This window comes from Stenella coeruleoalba (genome assembly GCF_951394435.1).
Source record: "Stenella coeruleoalba genome assembly, chromosome: X".
Classification (NCBI taxonomy): Eukaryota; Metazoa; Chordata; class Mammalia; order Artiodactyla; family Delphinidae; genus Stenella; species Stenella coeruleoalba.
Window position 1 is genome coordinate 31,845,766 of NC_137152.1, and position 17,426 is coordinate 31,863,191.

A 17,426-nucleotide genomic window follows, 5' to 3' on the forward strand; every position below is an offset into this window, starting at 1 on the left:
AAACAACAGGTCAACACATTTAAGAGGCGATGTCTCAAAACAAGTTAAACATGGAGGTTGGTTTTTTTTTTTTTAAACAGAATTATATATGATTCAGCAGTTCTGCTCCTAGGAGAATTCTACCCAGGAGACAGAATCCACAATTTAGGCTTGCATGTGAATGTTCATAGCATTATTCACAACCCAAAAGTGGAAACAACCCAAATGCTAATGAACTGGTGGATGGATGAAGAATAGAGTACTGATGTTATCTCTATCTGGGCACCCAACCACATCCCTAATTTCCTTACTCTTCAAAGGATCACTAGGTGGGTCTGATAGCACTGTGACACTTAGGTTTTCTGTGGATGAATGCCCTGTTTCAGTTCTGATTTTATTGTATTTTGCAGATACAGTCATGGTTTATAATTGGGGTTGCCACTCTTGTAACACTGAAGATGACATTTTTAAAAGAGAAAAGTAGAATAAAAAATACCTCTTCCATCTTGGGCTGGAAATTCTCATTCTTCATTTTCCACTCATCCTAGTGTGGGTGCACTCCACACCTAGGGTTTCAACAGTCCATCTCATTTACCTAATACCAGTTGATTAATGGTATGCCAAAAGGTCTCGGAGCCTCAACTTCTGACCCAGTCACCTGATAGACTCTAGTGGGTTATTTAGTAGACATTTGCAAGGCAAAGGTTGATTTAAGTTTCATTCAAAAACTGATTTGGGGTCTGCTGAGTATTGGGCATTGGGGAATGTAACAGTGAACTCAGGTGTAGTCCTTGTCTTCTTGGAACCTAGTTTTTCTTTTGTGGTTTCCCCGCTGGGTTGCAACAGAAGTACCTGGGAAGTGATTCTGGGGCAACTGTCCTAATAAAATTTCTGGGGTTCCCTCAGGGATCTTGTGTTTTGCTTTTGCTTTTGTTTTTGTTCCTAAAGCTCCCTAGTTAATGCTGATGCAGCAAAATTAGAATGGAGTCCAGTGTTCTCTACCCTTTATCATTTGTTCCAAATACCATTATCATGCTTCAGGTAGTTCATGGCAGAAGCATCACTATATTCCAAATTATAATACAACCAAATTAATGGCAGTCTATTAAGTGGCCCCTATGGTGTGGTACTAGTCTACCTTTGCAGCTTTTATTTCTCAGGCCTTAAACAGTAGCCGAGTATGCTGTTGTCCAGATGCGTCCCACACTCTGCCTCTGACTTAGTTTCTGTTCACCCTGTTCCTTCTAGCTGGAATTGGCGCTATATTAATGTTTAAAATAATTTTATGTATTGTACTCAGAATATTAAGCTGCCATTTGCAATTATAACGGATGTGGAGAAAATAATTTCTCTAATGGGTGGAAGAAAGTGTAGGTTACAGTTAGTGTAGAATGATCTCAACTATTTTGAAAATACATGGAAGGGAATCTGCTAAAATAATGACAATACTTGCTTCTGACTAAAAGCTTTTCTGTTGCTTCTTATTGAACAAATTTTATATAATTAGAATATATTCTTTTTTAAAAATTATTTTTAAAATTTATTTTTGGCTGCGTTGGGTCTTCGTTGCTGTGCGTGGGCTTTCTCTAGTTGTGGCGAGCGGGGGATACTCTGTTGCGGTGCGCGGGCTTCTCATTGCAGTGGCTTCTCGTTGCGGAGCACGGGCTGTAGAGCGCAGGCTCAGTAGTTGTGGCGCATGGACTTAGTTGCTCCTTGGCATGTGGGATCTTCCTGGACCGGGGCTCGAACCCGTGTCCCCTGCATTGGCAGGCGGATTCTTAACCGCTGCGCCACCAGGGAAGCCCTAGAATATATATTCTAATAAAACTTAGGTTTTTGTTTTTTCTTTTTTTCTTTTTCACCACACTGCATGGCTTGCAGGATCTTAATTTCCTGACCAGGAATTGAACCGGGGGCCATGGCAGTGAAAGTGCTGAGTCCAAACCACTGGACTGCCAGGGAACTCCCAAAACTTAGGTTTTTAAAATTTTTTTAGTTTGAAATGACTACAGATTCACAGGAAGTTTCAAAAATAGTACAGAGAAGTCCTGAGTACCCTTCCCCAAGTTTCCCCAGTGGTTACATCTGGCATAACTGTAATACAACATCAAAACTAGGAAATTGATGGTGGTACAAGCCACAGACCTTATTCAGATGTCACCAGTTTTACATGGATTTATATAATTCTATGCAGTTTTATCATGTGTTGATTTGTGTTCCATCATCACCAAGATCTCCCTCATGCTACCTCTTTGTAGTCACACCTGTCCCCTTCCTGCCTCCCCACCCTGTCACCAACCCCTGACAACTACTCACCTGTTTTCCATCTCTAAAACGTCATTTCAAAATTGTTGCGTAAATGGAATTGCTCAGTATGTGACCTTTTGAGACTGGGGTTTTTTGTCACTCGGCATAAGGCCCTTGAGAGCCATCCAGGTTTTTGCAAATAATTTGTTCCTTTTTATTGCTGAGCAGTATGGATGTTCCGTGGTTTGTTTATCCACTCAGCCATTGAAAGACATTTGGCTTGTTTCCCATTTTTGACTGTTACAAATTAAAGCTGCTGTGAGCATTTGTGTACTGGTTTTTGTGTGGACATAAGTTTTCACTTTTCTGGCATAAATGCCCAGGAATGCAATTGCTAGATTGTATGGTAAGTTATGTTTAGTTTAACAACCCATCAAACCATTTTCCAGAGTGGCTGTACCATTTTACATTCCCACCAGCAATGCATATGAGAGATCCAGTTTCTCTGTGTCCTCACCAACATTTGGTATTTTCACATTTTGGCTGTTCTAATTGGTGTGAAGTGATACCTCATTGTGGTCTTAATCTGCATTTCCCTAATGGCTAGTGATGTTGAACATCTTTTCATGTGCTTATTTACCATCCTTATATTCTCTTTGGTAAAATACATGTTCGTGTCTTTTGCCCATTTTTTAATTATTGTTTTTCACTGTTGAGTTTTTATATATCATAGATACAAGTCCTTTGTCAGATATTGGATTTGCAAAGATTTTCTCCCAGTCTATAGCGCGTCTTTTCGTTGTCTTTTTTTTCCCTTCGGCTGCGTTGGGTCTTCGTTGCTGCACCTAGCTTTCTCTAGTTGCCGCGAGCAGGGGCTACTCTTCCTTGTGATGCGCGGGCTTCTCATTAAGGTGGCTTCTCTTGTTGCGGAGCACGGGCTCTAGGTGCACGGGCTTCAGTAGTTGTGGCACGCGGGCTCAGTAGTTGTGCCTTGCGGGCTCTAGAGCGCAGGCTCAGCAGTTGTGGCGCACGGGCTTAGTGGCTCCGTGGCACGTGGGATCTTCCCGGACCAGGGCTCGAACCCGTGTCCCCTACATTGGCAGGCGGATTCTTAACCACTGTGCCACCAGGGAAGTCCCTTTATCTTTTTTTTTTTTTTGCAGTACGCGGGCCTCTCACTGTTGTGGCCTCTCCCGTTGCGGAGCACAGGCTCCGGATGCGCAGGCTCAGCGGCCATGGCTCACGGGCCCAGCCGCTCCGCGGCATGTGGGATCCTCCCAGACCGGGGCACGAACCCGTGTCCACTGCATCGGCAGGCGGACTCTCAACCACTGCGCCACCAGGGAAGCCCCCCTTTATCTTCTTAACAGGGTCTTTTGTAGAACACTTTTAATTTTTTTTTAAAACGTTTAAAATTTTGATGCAGCCCAATTTATCAATATTTCCTTTTGTGGGTCTCGTTTTTGGTGTCATGTCTAAGAACTCTTCACTTAGTCCTAGGTCCTAAAGATTTTCTCCTATTTTTTCTGATAATTTTATTGTTTTACATTTAAATTGATGATCTATTTTGACTCAGTTTTTACTGTGTGAGGTTTAGATTGAGATTTACTTTTTTTTTTTTTTTTTGAGATTTACTTTTTTATCTATGGATGTCCAATTGTTCTTTCTCTATTTGTTGAAAAGACTATCCTTCCTCCATTGAATTGCTTTTGCAACTTTGTCAAAAATCAGTTGTTTATCCCTGTGTGGGTCTATTTCTGGGCTCTCTGTTCTGTTTCATTGATCTATGTGTCTATCCTTCCACAAATACCAGAGTTTCAATTATGTTTCTAGCTATATAGTAAGTCTTAAAATTGGCTAGAGTGACTTCTCCCATTTTGCTCTTTTTCAGAACTGTTTTAGCTATTCTAGTTTTTGCCTTTCCATATTAATTTTAGAATAAGCTTTTCTACATCTACAAAAAATTTTTGCTGGGATTTTGATGGTTATTGTCCTGAACTTATAGATCAATTTGGGAGAGAACTGACATCTTTACTATGTTGAAAACATATATATATATATGTATTTTGAATTGAGGTATAATTGATGTACAGTATTATATGTTTTAGGTGTACAACAGTGATTCACACTTTTTAAAGGTTCTATTCCATTTATAGTTATTATAAAATATTGGCTGTGTTGTACAATATATCCTTGTAGCTTATTTATTTTATACAGGGTAGTTTGTTCCTCTTAATCCCCTACCCCTATCTTGCCCCCTCCTCCCTCTCCCCACTGGTAACCACTAGTTTGTTTTCTATATCTGTGAGTCTGTTTCTTTTTTGTTATATTCACTAGTTTGTTTTATTTTTTAGATTCTACCTATTAGTGATATCATACACTATTTGTCTTTCTCTCTCTGACTAATTTCACTTAGCATAGTGCCCTCCAAGTCCATCCATGTTGTTGCAAATGGCAAAATTTCATTCTTTTTTATGGCTGAGTAGTATTCCATTGTATATATGTACCACATCTTCTTTGTCCATTCATCTTAATGGACACTTAGGTTGCTTCCTTATCTTGGCAGTTGTAAATAATGCTGCTATGAACATCCGGGTGCATGTATCTTTTTGAATTAGTGCTAAAACTTATATCCAGCCAACAGGGAGATTATCTGGTACTTTTCACATGGAACACTCCCATTAATTCATCCTAGGATCATGCTTCTCTTTTGGAGCATGTCCATGGTGCAAGTGTCTCCATGAAATGCCACATTTTGTGGAGAAAGTTCATGCAGGAATATTAAGGAGTCCAGCTGCTAGTCATGGCAGCCTGGGTATTTCAGACCAACCCTCCTGTTGAAGATTACCATAAAAATGCAAGTGTAAATTTCATGCAGTCATTCCTTTTCTGAGCCAGTAAGCACCTCCTGGAAGGGTCGGCAGAGAGACAGAGGTCTCCCAATAGCCAATTAAGTAAGTTAGTAACTGCCTGTGCAGAAATTGCAACATTCAGCTAATCCCAAACTTGGAAGAAACCTTACACCTTTTCAGTTTCATCTTCTTAAAACTCATTATTTTGAGAGTACTTTGGAGTCTTCCTTGAATATTAATTCTCAGCATGCTTCGAACTTAATTACCATAGTGTTCCAGAATTTTAATAACACAAAATTTTAATGGCAGTTTTCATCAAGGAACTGTGTCCTTGCAATGTACTGTGGAGACTTCCCGTAGGAGTTCTTTTGCTGGCATACACTCAGGCAGAGCCTTCTCTTTCACAAGGGGCACAGAAGCTGCCATGTGCAATTCACACTCTTGTTCATTCTGTAGATTTCAAAGAGATCTACAGTGTTAACAGTTTATCTTGTAAGAGGACCTGTGGGATAAATTTATCTTGGTATTAGTGTAAAACAAATAGGCTTTGCTTCTAAGAAACATGTTTTTCTCTTCTGAACGCTGTGGAAGCTGTACATGATTTCACTTGCCACCTCCCCCCGACCCCACCGAGCCCCAGGTCTATGGCATTTACTGACGATATCCCTGGTTGAATCTTCACCTACTCATTTTTTCTTTTCCAACTTTTTTTCATTTTCTTGCATGGAAATTTATAAGTTGCCTCCAAATTTTAGAGATAAGGTATAAATATATAAAATGAAACTTAGCACTATTTTTTTTTTTAGTGTATTGTTTTGGTTTCTTACCAAACAAGAAGGAATATCTTGAGGACAGGAATTTAGATTTAATGATGATAATAAAAATTACTTTTTAAGAATTAAAAAAATTTTTCCTAAAATTTGTCAGCACAGCAACTCAAGTAATCTTATTCATTTCCTGCTTAGGAATTGGGTGGGATACAACTCTTCAGATTTTATCTCTAGCGGGAAGTTGGGTTTATCTTCCTGTCTTGTGGCTTTCCAGAGGCTCAGTCCTGGATGGTTCCTATGAATGTGTTATATACTAGGGGAGATCAAACAACTGATGTGATTTGTTTTGAATGGTAGCGTCAATAAGGTGGACATAGCTACAGGCTTACTATGTTTTAATGATCAAGCAGCCAAAATAAAGGTGTTTTTAAAGGTGTGTAGTACCAGAAGATAAGGTTATGTTTGGGTAACAGCCCCGTTTAGAAAGCTTAAGAGGGCTTCCCTGGTGGTGCAGTGGTTGAGAGTCCGCCTGCCGATGTAGGGGACACGGGTTCGTGCCCCAGTCCGGGAAGATCCCACATGCCGCGGAGCGGCTGGGCCCGTGAGCCATGGCCGCTGAGCCTGCGCGTCTGGAGCCTGTGCTCCGCAACGGGAGAGACCACAACAGTGAGAGGCCCCCGTACAGCAAAAAAAAAAAAAAAAAAAAAAAAGCTTAAGAAAGGAACTAGCATCATCACCCCTGGCCCTATCATGCTTTTTCTCCTCTCACATGTTTTCCATTACTTCCTAGTGAGGAAGCATGGAGGGTTCCTGTTTAAGGCCCAATCTTCTATTCGTGCCTTTCCCAAGAACCTAGTGCTGTGGTATTCTCTCATCTATTAGTGCATCATCCATATTGCCCTCTCTCCCAGATCATTCCTTTATTATCTCCCATCTCAAAGCCCTCTCTTGATCTCATGTCCCTCTCCTGCTTGCTACTCCATTTTTCTCCCCCCCACCCCAGCCTGTCTCCACAAAACCTCAAATTCACTGCAACTGCTTCCTTACCTCTTGTATTTTTCTTTTACTCTAATCAGCTTTTCTTCTCCATCATTCCACTGAAGTGGCTCTTATTGAAGTCACAGTCGCCTATTCTTCCTCATCTTACTAGGCCTTTCAGCAGCCAGCGCTGGCACTGAGCGCTGTCTCGTTGACCCTTTTGTCCTAAGGTTCCCACAAGCTCACACTTACCTGGGGAGGGCCCCAGGGTGCAGTCATTAATCAGCCTCTCTGTCTCCAGTCTCTCCCTAAGTGCTTTCATCCATCTTTATGGCCTCGGCTATCATCTCTTTTAATTATTTAATGTTTTATGTAGATAATACATTCACTTATTTCATGTGATATATGAAGTTATAGTGAAGTTTTATTTCCACCTGCCCCATCCCAACTCGTAACCACATATTAGTTACTTGTATATCCTTACAGAGTGTCCATATACAAAAGTAGCAATGTATGAATATACTTTCTCCTCAGTTTACATGAAAGAACACTATAAACATTGTTCCATACCTTTTTCCTACTATACAATATATACTGGAGATTTTTACGTATCAGTACACAGAAAGAGTCCATTCTTCTTTACATTTGTATAATCAGAATATTCTATTGCATGGCTATACCATACTTATCCAACTATCCTCCTATTGATGACCACATAGGTAGTTTTCCATCATTTGCTATTACCAGTGATTAACTTTGTACACGTAAGTATGTCTATGGAAACTTGGGTACATGTGAACACGTTGTTCCCCACAGGAGTTGAATCAATTTGCACTTCCACCAGCAATGCATCAGAGAGCTTCTTTTCCCATAGCTTTGTCTGTGAACACAGTGACAAACTTGTATTTTGGCCAGTGTGACCGATTCTATTTTTTACCTGTATGGTTTTAATGAATAGTTCTCTTCTGAGTGACCTTAAACACCTTCCCGTATGTTTAAGGGCTATTTGCATTTCTTCTTCTGTGAATTATCTACAAATATCTCTTGCTTATTTTTCTTTTGTGTTAGTGGTCTATTTCTTATGGATTTGTAGAAGCTCTCTATATTAGGAAGATTAGTTCTTTGTTATAAGAGTAGCCAATTTTTTTTTAACACTTTGTCATTTGTATTTTCACTTTCACTTTCACATCATGGTTTTGTTTCTCAGCTATGCAGAGAGCTTTTTTTTCTGTTTAGTTTTTTTTTTTTTTTTTTTCTTTGCGGTACGCGGGCCTCTCACTGCTGTGGCCTCTCCCGTTGCGGAGCGCAGGCTCTGGACGCGCAGGCTCAGCAGCCATGGCTCACGGGCCCAGCCGCTCCACGGCATGTGGGATCGTCCCGGACCAGGGCACGAACCCGCGTCCCCTACATCGGCAGGCGGACTCTCAACCACTGCGCCGCCAGGGAAGCCCTTCTGTGTAGTTTATTTCATCAATCTCATGGCGGAGGGATGGCTGAGAGGCCCTCCATCTTGACCTTGCATCATTAGCCAATGAATTGAGTACCTGGAAAAGGAGGCTCTGTCCCCCTTTCCACACAGCCAGGCAGGGAGTCAGAGTGGTGGGTTGGGAGGCACTGTTTAGTTATTTTTAAACTTTGGTCATTTTCCAGAGCCATCTCCCAACCATCCACATTCTGGACGATGCCCTGGAGTCAGAGGGTTGTCAGTGCCGGGTGTGGGGGTGCTAGTGCCAGGCTAGAAACTGCCCCCCAGGGACGCAGTGGCCCCCAACCCGTCAAACTGGGTGGGCAGGGTGCCTGGTGAGGAACAAGGCAGCTCCAATCCACTGATGCTGCAAAGGAGCGAGGTCTGGAACGTGACTCCAGCTGAAGCTTCTGGAAGGTCAGTGTGGGTGCATTCAGAGTTCAAATTCTCAACGTCCCCCAATCCTGGCCTGGGGCTGGATGAGATTGGAGGGCTGACCTTAAGCAGGCTAGAGCGAGTAGAAGGTACCTCACGAGCTCTCCCGTGGATGTCTCCCTTCAGTTCAAAGCCTTATCTCAAACAGCCTCTATCCCTAGGACATGGCCCTGGGGACATAGCCCGAGCACCTGCGTGGCCTCTGTTCCTCAGGGGTGACCTTGCTCGCTCTTCCTCAGAGCTCTGGGAATTTTCTCAGCCTACTTAGGAGAAGCTGTCTTGACTCTTCCAGTCATGAACAGAGTTCCCCCACCCCCTCCTGGGACTGGAACTCTGTTTTCCAAAAGCTAGAAGATTGCCGAGTAGGCAGGGGGCAAAGGGCTCAGCTGCTTTTCCCTCAGGGCAGAGTCCCCTTTAGCTCCACTCTCACTGGCTTCTGCGAGAGACGTTCCGATGGGCTTATTTATTTATGACTGAGATCCAGATGATGAGGCGACATGAGAAACATACAAAGGCTCCATAAAATTTAGCAAAGACTTGGGCAGCAGCCCATGTGGGATCCATTTGTTTTTCTATTTAAAAAGGGGTGGGGGAAAGCCTTCATTCCATAGCCGCAAAGGAACTTACACCATCTGCTCATCTCCCAGCCAAGGAATACAATTCCAGGAAGCAGGAGAAGGGAGGCTGATCAGTGATGGCTGTCAGCTGTGAACAGCTGTTTATTCTCAATGACTATTTCCACGTAGACCCATTGCAGGGATCTGCTGTCCTTTACACGGCAGAGACGAAACAAAACCCACCCCTTCCTCCGCCCTTTGACACGCGGTGACCCTCGCTCAGTCCTGCCTGGGACTCGATGACAAGCCCAGGGGCAAAGAAAAGCTGGGTCTCAACGGACTCTGACCTACCTCACAGGGAGTCTGTCCCCGCAAGGCAAGAAAACAGCCTTCAGTTGTTCCAGGGACTAAGGTTTCACTCTTCCTGTTGCCAGGAACTGAGCTTCTGAGTAGCAACTGTCCACGTCCCACACAAATAGCTTCGTCTGGATTTGCAGCAAGATCTGGGCTGGGGGGCTTTGCTATGAATTCTAACCCTGTGATTTCAGCACATGTCCTCTCGATGTTGTAAAAGCGCGTGTGTGTGTGTGTGTGTGTGTGTGTGTGTGTGTGTGTGTGTGTGAGACTAGAATCACTTCTGGACAGGAAGTTATACAGGCAAAAAAACAAGCAAAACAAAACAACCCCAAAACAAACAAAAAAGATGACGCTTTGCTGTGAGTACAAAGGAGCCACAGCTCAGCATGACGGGTCCTTCCAGAGAGATAAGGAACTGGACAGCAAAAGTCACACGCCGCCCAAGCCTCAGAGAGGTCGAGGTGAAATGGAAACTTCCTGTTTATTTTAGTCCTTTAAAGCCCCGGGGGCGGGGATTTAAACCATGGCTGTGGCACTGGGAAGGAATCAGAACAGCTAGATCAGTCCAGAAAATTGTGGCGTTGCCTGGCTCATCGACCACGCCCTCGCGTTCCCACCTGAGGACAAAACGGAGATAATAGCATAATCACGCAAAGGAGTGACCCAGAACTTGCACCATATGCTTTCTTTTTTCATTTTTTTAAAAAAATTTATATATTTTAAAAATTCTTGGCTGCGTTGGGTCTTCGTTGCTGCGCGCGGGCTTTCTCTAGCTGCGGCGAGCGGGGGCTACTCTTCGTTGCGGTGCGCGGGCTTCTTATTGCTGTGGCTTCCCTTGTTGCGGAGCACGGGCTCTAGGTGCGCGGGCTTCAGTAGTTGTGGCTCGTGGGCTCTGGAGCACAGACTCAGTAGCTGTGGCACACGGGCTTAGTTGCTCCGTGGCATGTGGGATCTTCGCGGACCAGGGCTCGAACCCGTGTCCTCTAGTATTGGCAGGTGGATTCTTAACCACTGGGCCACCAGGGAAGTCCCCCGTATGCTTTCGATTAACCTAATTTAACCTTACAGCGTCCTTCTTGGGGTAGGGGTGGGGATGGGGAGCAGATACCATCCTCATTTTTTTTTTTTTTACATAATAGAGGCCTCCCAGGAGGCTAAGTGACCCAATCACACACAAACAGCAACTCAAAGGCTGAGTCGGGAACTGGCTTGGTCTCAGGCCCTCCCCCTAGCCCAGCTACTTCCTCCTAAATATCTCTAAGCACTCAGTTTCTTGGGCCTTTAGTTTTAGCACCTGGGCTGCAATGCTCACGCTCATAGTCTCGCCATTTCCACCATCCGCACTTGGAAGTGAAACCGCACACCCCAGATTGGGATTCGAACCCACAGTCTCTGGCTTAGTGGGGGACTCGAACCCACAGTCTCCCAGCTGAAACCGCACACCTCATCTCAGGACTTAATGAAGCTCAGATTCTTTAGGTCTCCGCACAGGAGGAATTCAGCGAGAGGCAAAGTGATAGGTAAGTAGATTTATTGAGAGAGATACGTACTCACTCCATAGACAGCGTGTGGGCCATCTTGGAAAGGGAGAGGCCTGGGGGTTGTGGAGGTGGTTAGTTTTTGTTTGTTTGTTTGTTTTTGCGGTACGCGGGCCTCTCACTGTTGTGGCCTCTCCCGTTGCGGAGCACAGGCTCTGGACGCACAGGCTCAGCGGCCATGGCTCACGGGCCCAGCCGCTCCGCGGCATGTGGGATCCTCCCAGACCGGGGCACGAACCTGTGTCCCCTGCATCGGCAGGCGGACTCTCAACCACTGCGCCACCGGGGAAGCTCGAGGTGGTTAGTTTTTATGGGCTGTGTAATTTCATAGGCTAATGAGTGGATTATTCCAACTATTTGGGGGAAGTGGTGGGGATTTCCAGGATTTGGCCACCACCCACTTTTTGGCCTTTTATGATCAGCCTCGGAACTGTCACGGCGCCTGTGGGTGTGTCATTCAGCATATGCTAATGTATTACAATGAGGGTTTAATGGGGCTCAAAGTCCACTGGAAGTTGAATCTTCCACCATTTTGGACCTAGCCGGTTCTAACCAGTTTATGTCGTATCCTAAACGGTTATGTCATTCTCTTAAAGGTTGTGTCCTGCCCTATTCCCCCCTGTCTCAGAAGGTCATCCAACCCAGGGTCACCCAACACCTCAGAGTAGTCCCAGCTAATTCTCAGGACGTACACAAGCAAGGGCTTCCAGAATTTAGCACAGGGATGCTCAAACTGTGTCATACCTGTGGAGCATGTTAAAAATACATACGGCAAGGATGTGGAGAAACTGGAACCCTCATTCATTGCTGGTGGGATTGTTCTATGGTGCAGTTGCTGGGGAAAACACTTTGGTGGTTCCTCAAAAGGTTAAACAGAGAGTTATCCCACGACCCAGCAATTCTACTACTAGGTATCTACCCACAAGAAGTGAAAACTTATGTACACACAAAAATTTGTACACGAATGTTCACTGCAGCATTATTCATAATACTGTAGTCAAAAAGTGGAAACAGGGCTTCCCTGGGAAGATCCCACATGCCGCGGAGTGGCTGGGCCCGTGAGCCATGGCCGCTGAGCCTGCGCGTCCGGAGCCTGTGCTCTGCAACGGGAGAGGCCACAACAGTGAGAGGCCCGCGTACCGCAAAAAAAAAAAAAAGAAAGTGGAAACAGCCGAAATATCCAGCAAAAGACAAATGGAAACAAAACGTGGTCTATCCCTACAGTGGACTATCATCCAGCAATTTAAAGGCATGAAGTACTAACACCTGCTACAACATAGATGCGCCTTAAAAACATTATGCTGAGTGCAGAAGCCAGTCACAGAGGACCACATATCATATGATTTTATTTAAAGGAAATTTCCAGATTAAGCAAATCCATAGAGACAGAAAGTGGCTTAGTGGTTGCCAGGGGCTGGAGGAAGGTGGAGGATGGCAGTGACTACTAATGGGTATGGAATTTCCTTTGTGGGTGATGAAAATGTTCTAAAATTAGCTAGTGGTGATACTTGCAAAACTGTGAATATACCGAAAACCACTGACTTGTATACTTTAAAAGGGTGAATTTTCTCATCACAAGGAAAAAAATTTTTTCTTTTTCTTTGTATCTTTATGAGATGATGGATGTTCACTAAATTTATTGTTCACTTTAAGTTCACTTAAACTTATTCACTAAACTTATGTAAGCCATAAACTTATGCTATAGACCTTAAACTTATACAGTGGTGTATGTCAACCGTATCTCACTAAAGCTGGAAGAGAAAAAAGGGTGAATTTTATGGTATGTAAACTAGATCCCAGTTAAGCTATTACCAAAAAAATACATACACCTGGGCCTACCTTCAGAGATTCTGCTTTAGCAAGTCTGAGGTGGGAGCTGGCCAGCTGCCTTTTTAGTAAAGTACCCTAAACGTTGGGGAGAGAGTGGTTTACGAGGAAATGTATGACACTGAAACCGCACAATTCAGACTGGGACTTGAACCCAGCCAAAACCCAGATTGGGACTTGAACCCACTGCCTTTTTTTGGCCATGCTGCACGGCTTGTGGGCTCTTAGTTCCCTGACCAGGGATTGAACCCAGGCCCTTGGCAGTGACAGCAAGGTGTCCTAACCACTGGACCACCAGGGAATTCCCCCCACTATCTTTTTTTTTTTGGCTGCGTTGGGTCTTCGTTGCTGCACGCGGGCTTTCTCTAGTTGCGGCGAGTGGGGGCTACTCTTCGTTGTGGTGCAAGGGCTTCTCACTGCGGTGGCTTCTCTTGTTGCGGAGCATGGGCTCTAGGTGCGCGGGGCTTCAGTAGTTGTGGCTCGTGGGCTCTAGAGTGCTGCCTCAGTAGTTGTGGCACACGGGCTTAGTTGCTCCGCGGCATGTGGGATCTTCCCGGACCAGGGCTTGAACCCGTGTCCCCTGCATTGGCAGGCAGATTGTTAACCACTGCTCCACCAGGGAAGTTACCCCTCACTCCCTGCTATCTTTTAATTGAGATCACACACCTGGTCTCAGGACTTAATGAAACTCAGGTTCTTGATGTCTCGTTACAGAAAGAATTCAGTGAGAGACAAAGTGATAGGTAAGAAGTGGATTTATTTAGAGATATACACATTCCATAGACAGAATGCAGTCCCCCTCAAAAGGCAAGAACGGCCTTAGGATAAACACACCCCACACACCGAGTGTGGGCCATCTCAGAAGGCGAGAGGCCCTGAAATATGGGGTGGTTAGTTTTTATGGGCTGGGTAATTTCACAGGCTAATGAGTGGGGGGATTATTCCAACTATTTGGAGGAAGGGGCGGGGATTTCCAGGAATTGGGCTACTGCCCAGTTTTTGGCCTTTTATGGTCGGCCTCGGAACTGTCATGGCGCCTGTGTGTCATTTAGCATATGCTAATGCATTACAATGAGCGTATAATGAGGCTCAAGGTCCGCTGGAAGTTGAATCTTCTGCCATCTTGGTTCTAGTTGGTTCTAATCAGTTTTTGTCATGTCCTATGGCTATGTCATTGTTTTAAAGGTTATGCCCTGCCCCCTTCCCTCCTGTTTCAACATCACTCACATCCCTGAGGAGCTCACAGTCACACTGGGGAAACATAGGGGTCTCTTAGGGGACAATTCAGGGTCAAACTGTGTGGTCTTAGAGAAGAGTACAGTTGTGGAGAGAGAGGACCGTTGTGGGTCAGGGTGGCCTGGGAGGGGTGGGAGAACTGAGCAGAGCCTTAGAGGAGAGACAGGATTATGCAGACAGAAGGATGCATTCTAGGTGGGAGACTGGGCCTGGGAATGTGCATGGCATGTGCTGGGAGCGATTGGGGGTCTGCGCAGACTGACCGGATGGTCAAATTGGGGAAGTTGGGGAAGGCAGTTTTGCAGGAGTGGGCTGAGGTCCTCCCTGAATGCCAGGATGCATTGTAGCTGAAGATGTGGACCCAGAGATGATTATAATGATGTGAAGAAAGCAGGGTTTTAGGAGGAATAGCCTGGCTTTTGTGTAAAAATGTACTGTAAGCAAGGAGTGGCAGTAAAAGGCCAACTGAGAAGCTGGGGCAGGAATCAAGAAATGAAATGGTGGGGTTCTAGGCCTGGGGCTTGATGGGGGACTGCAGAGGAAAGAGCAAAGTCAGAGTTTAAAGGGGAAATTAGAATGAGGTTGGCTAATGGAGAATGAAGAAAAAGAATCAGAGGGAACGCTATACAATCATGGACCCACAGCTGTTTCCCGAGTGAGACCAGGACCTGGTTTAAATCTCAGCTCTGCCACTATTGGCTGTGTGACTTGGGCAACTCACATGACCTCTCTGTGCTTTAATATTTCCAACAGTAAAATTCAAATAATAGTAACTGCCACATAGGTTGTCATGAGGTGTAACTGGGAAAATCCACTTGAAACAGGGAACACTGGGGAATTCGAAATGGGCTTTTCTGTCTTGCATTTCTACAGGCCACCTTCTCCCTGGGCAGCCTGAGGAGCCATTTGCTTGGGAGTGAGGAACGTTTTCCTAAGTTTCTTGCGAGAATCGGAGAGAATTTCTTGGAGAACTTAGATCACAGTATTTCTTCCGGGATGGACAGACAGTACCCCTTCTACCATCGATGGGGCCACGGGACTTGTCTTTGAGGAGGAGGATATGATTTAGAGGAAGTGAAAACCCAGCCTTTGTCCCTTCTGGTCACCAGGAATTGTGGGAAGAAACATAGAGGCAGGGCCAGGAGAGGTGTGGCAGTGGGTCCCGAGGTCACTTTTCTGGGCTTCTGGCCAGGAAAGGGTGGAAAGTTGGAGAAATTGAAAGGGAAGCCAGAAGCAGGAGGCCTTTGACCAGATTCACCTTTGGTACCTTAAGAGGAGACTGGAGGTCACATGGGGAAGTCTTGGAGGTGCAGCATGGTGAGATAGAAGGGCAGGGCCGTAGCCATCCAGGAGTGTCCCATGGTGCTGCATGGCCTGGACAGAAATTTCTGTTCTGGCTGGATTCAGGCTAAGAAGAGGGAGTCAGGCTATAGGTAGAAATTTAGGAGTCCACATCCATTGAGCCCCTAGAAAGTTCTGCCCTGGGAAATAGAGAGTGGTGCAAAGGTCAATTACAGTTTGAGCTCTCAGAAAGTGATCCTTGCAAACAAGCTTGGTGAGCTCACTGACGAACAGGGTGGGGAGACGCATAAATTAGGGAAGATGAGGACAGAAGGCTGGAAGCACCCCCAGCTAAGGGGAGGACGAAAGACAGTCACCGAAAAGGCCAGCAGTGTAGCAGGAAAGCTGGAAAAGTACTGTGTCAAAGAGGCCAGAGACGGCCAGGGCTTCAGTTCCATGAGTGCTCAGGGCCCCCCCACTGCACTGGGCGGCCAAGTGAGGCTAATCTCTGTGGAAAGAGTTGCATTCCCTGCATCCTTCTCATAGTCATGCTTGCCTTACATTTTAGTGTGGGCGGGCTGAATTGTCCAGGCCTTGAGTGTACTTTTCTGGGGGAACCAGAGCGCTCTTGTTGGATCCCAGGCTGACAGGAAAGCATCCTGGAGGCCACCCAGGCCCCTACTGGTAGAGGCCCTGCTGAGGCCACACCTACTGGAGCCAGGACAGATGAGTCAGGGCCTTTGACAGCCCAGGGGAGTACTCCCTGTCAGCGGGGAGCCTGGGTCCTGGCTCCAGGCCAGAGGTCATGGGATCAACTCAGTCCCCGTCTACTTCCATGGCAACCTGGGCAGGGTGGCCCCATCCCAGTGCCAGCATGGCAGAGGCTGTGGGAGTGCCCAAGGGCAGGTGGGTAGGTCACTTCTGTGGCCAGGCCTGCCTGGTCCAGATCCCCGAACTGGGCCAGGAGGGTGTATTGGGCAACTCTCTGAGGACGGCAGTGGCTGTACACACAACCCCCGATTTCCACATGACTTGCCCCTTCTTGTTCTTCCTGCCCGGGGTCATTTTAGCTGTGCCGTGGTTACTTTCCATAGCACTTGAACTGGAAAAGGAAACTAAAAAGAAAGAGCGCCTCTATTTGGACTCAGAGGGAAGTTTGGGGATGGCTTTTCAAAGCCCTGGTTGAGAAGGGAAGAGCGGGGATTCATTTTCTGAGGCTCTCGGATGCTTTGAGAAATTATAGAAATGACAACCGTTTATGCGATAATTCATCCTCATGGCACAACGTGGATACAGCACAGCCCTGTTTGCCAAGTGGTTCTGAGATTTTTATGATTTGAAACTCCTGTGTTTTCTGCCAACTTTTATATGTGAAAGCTGTTCTCTCGAATTATTAAAGTAGACAATTCCTTCTGGCATTCACCACTGTAGTTTGATCCTGGAACCTCAAAAATCAGTCTTCTCAGACTTCCCTGGTGGTCCAGTGGGTAAGAATCCATGCTCTCAATGCAGGGGGCTCGGGTTCGATCCTTGGTCTGGGAGCTAGATCCTGCATGCATGCCGCAACTAAGAAGCCCGCAGGCCACAACTAAACATGCCTCAACTAAACATGCCGCAGCGAAGATCCCGCATGCTGCAACTAAGACCTGGCGCAGCCTAAATAAATAAACTAGTTAAAAAATATTTTTAAAAATCAGTCTTCTCACTCAGTAGTCAGTAACATAAACTCCAAGCTTGTTCATTCATTCATTCAGTAAATAGTTTTTGAGCACAAAATGTGTGCCAATATACTGCTTGAAGCTGAGGATGCAGAGATGAAACATATAGTCTATGGGAGCAGGGAGGGAGCAAATAAAAACAAATGTATCCTGGGCTTCCCTGGTGGTCCAGTGGTTAAGATTCTG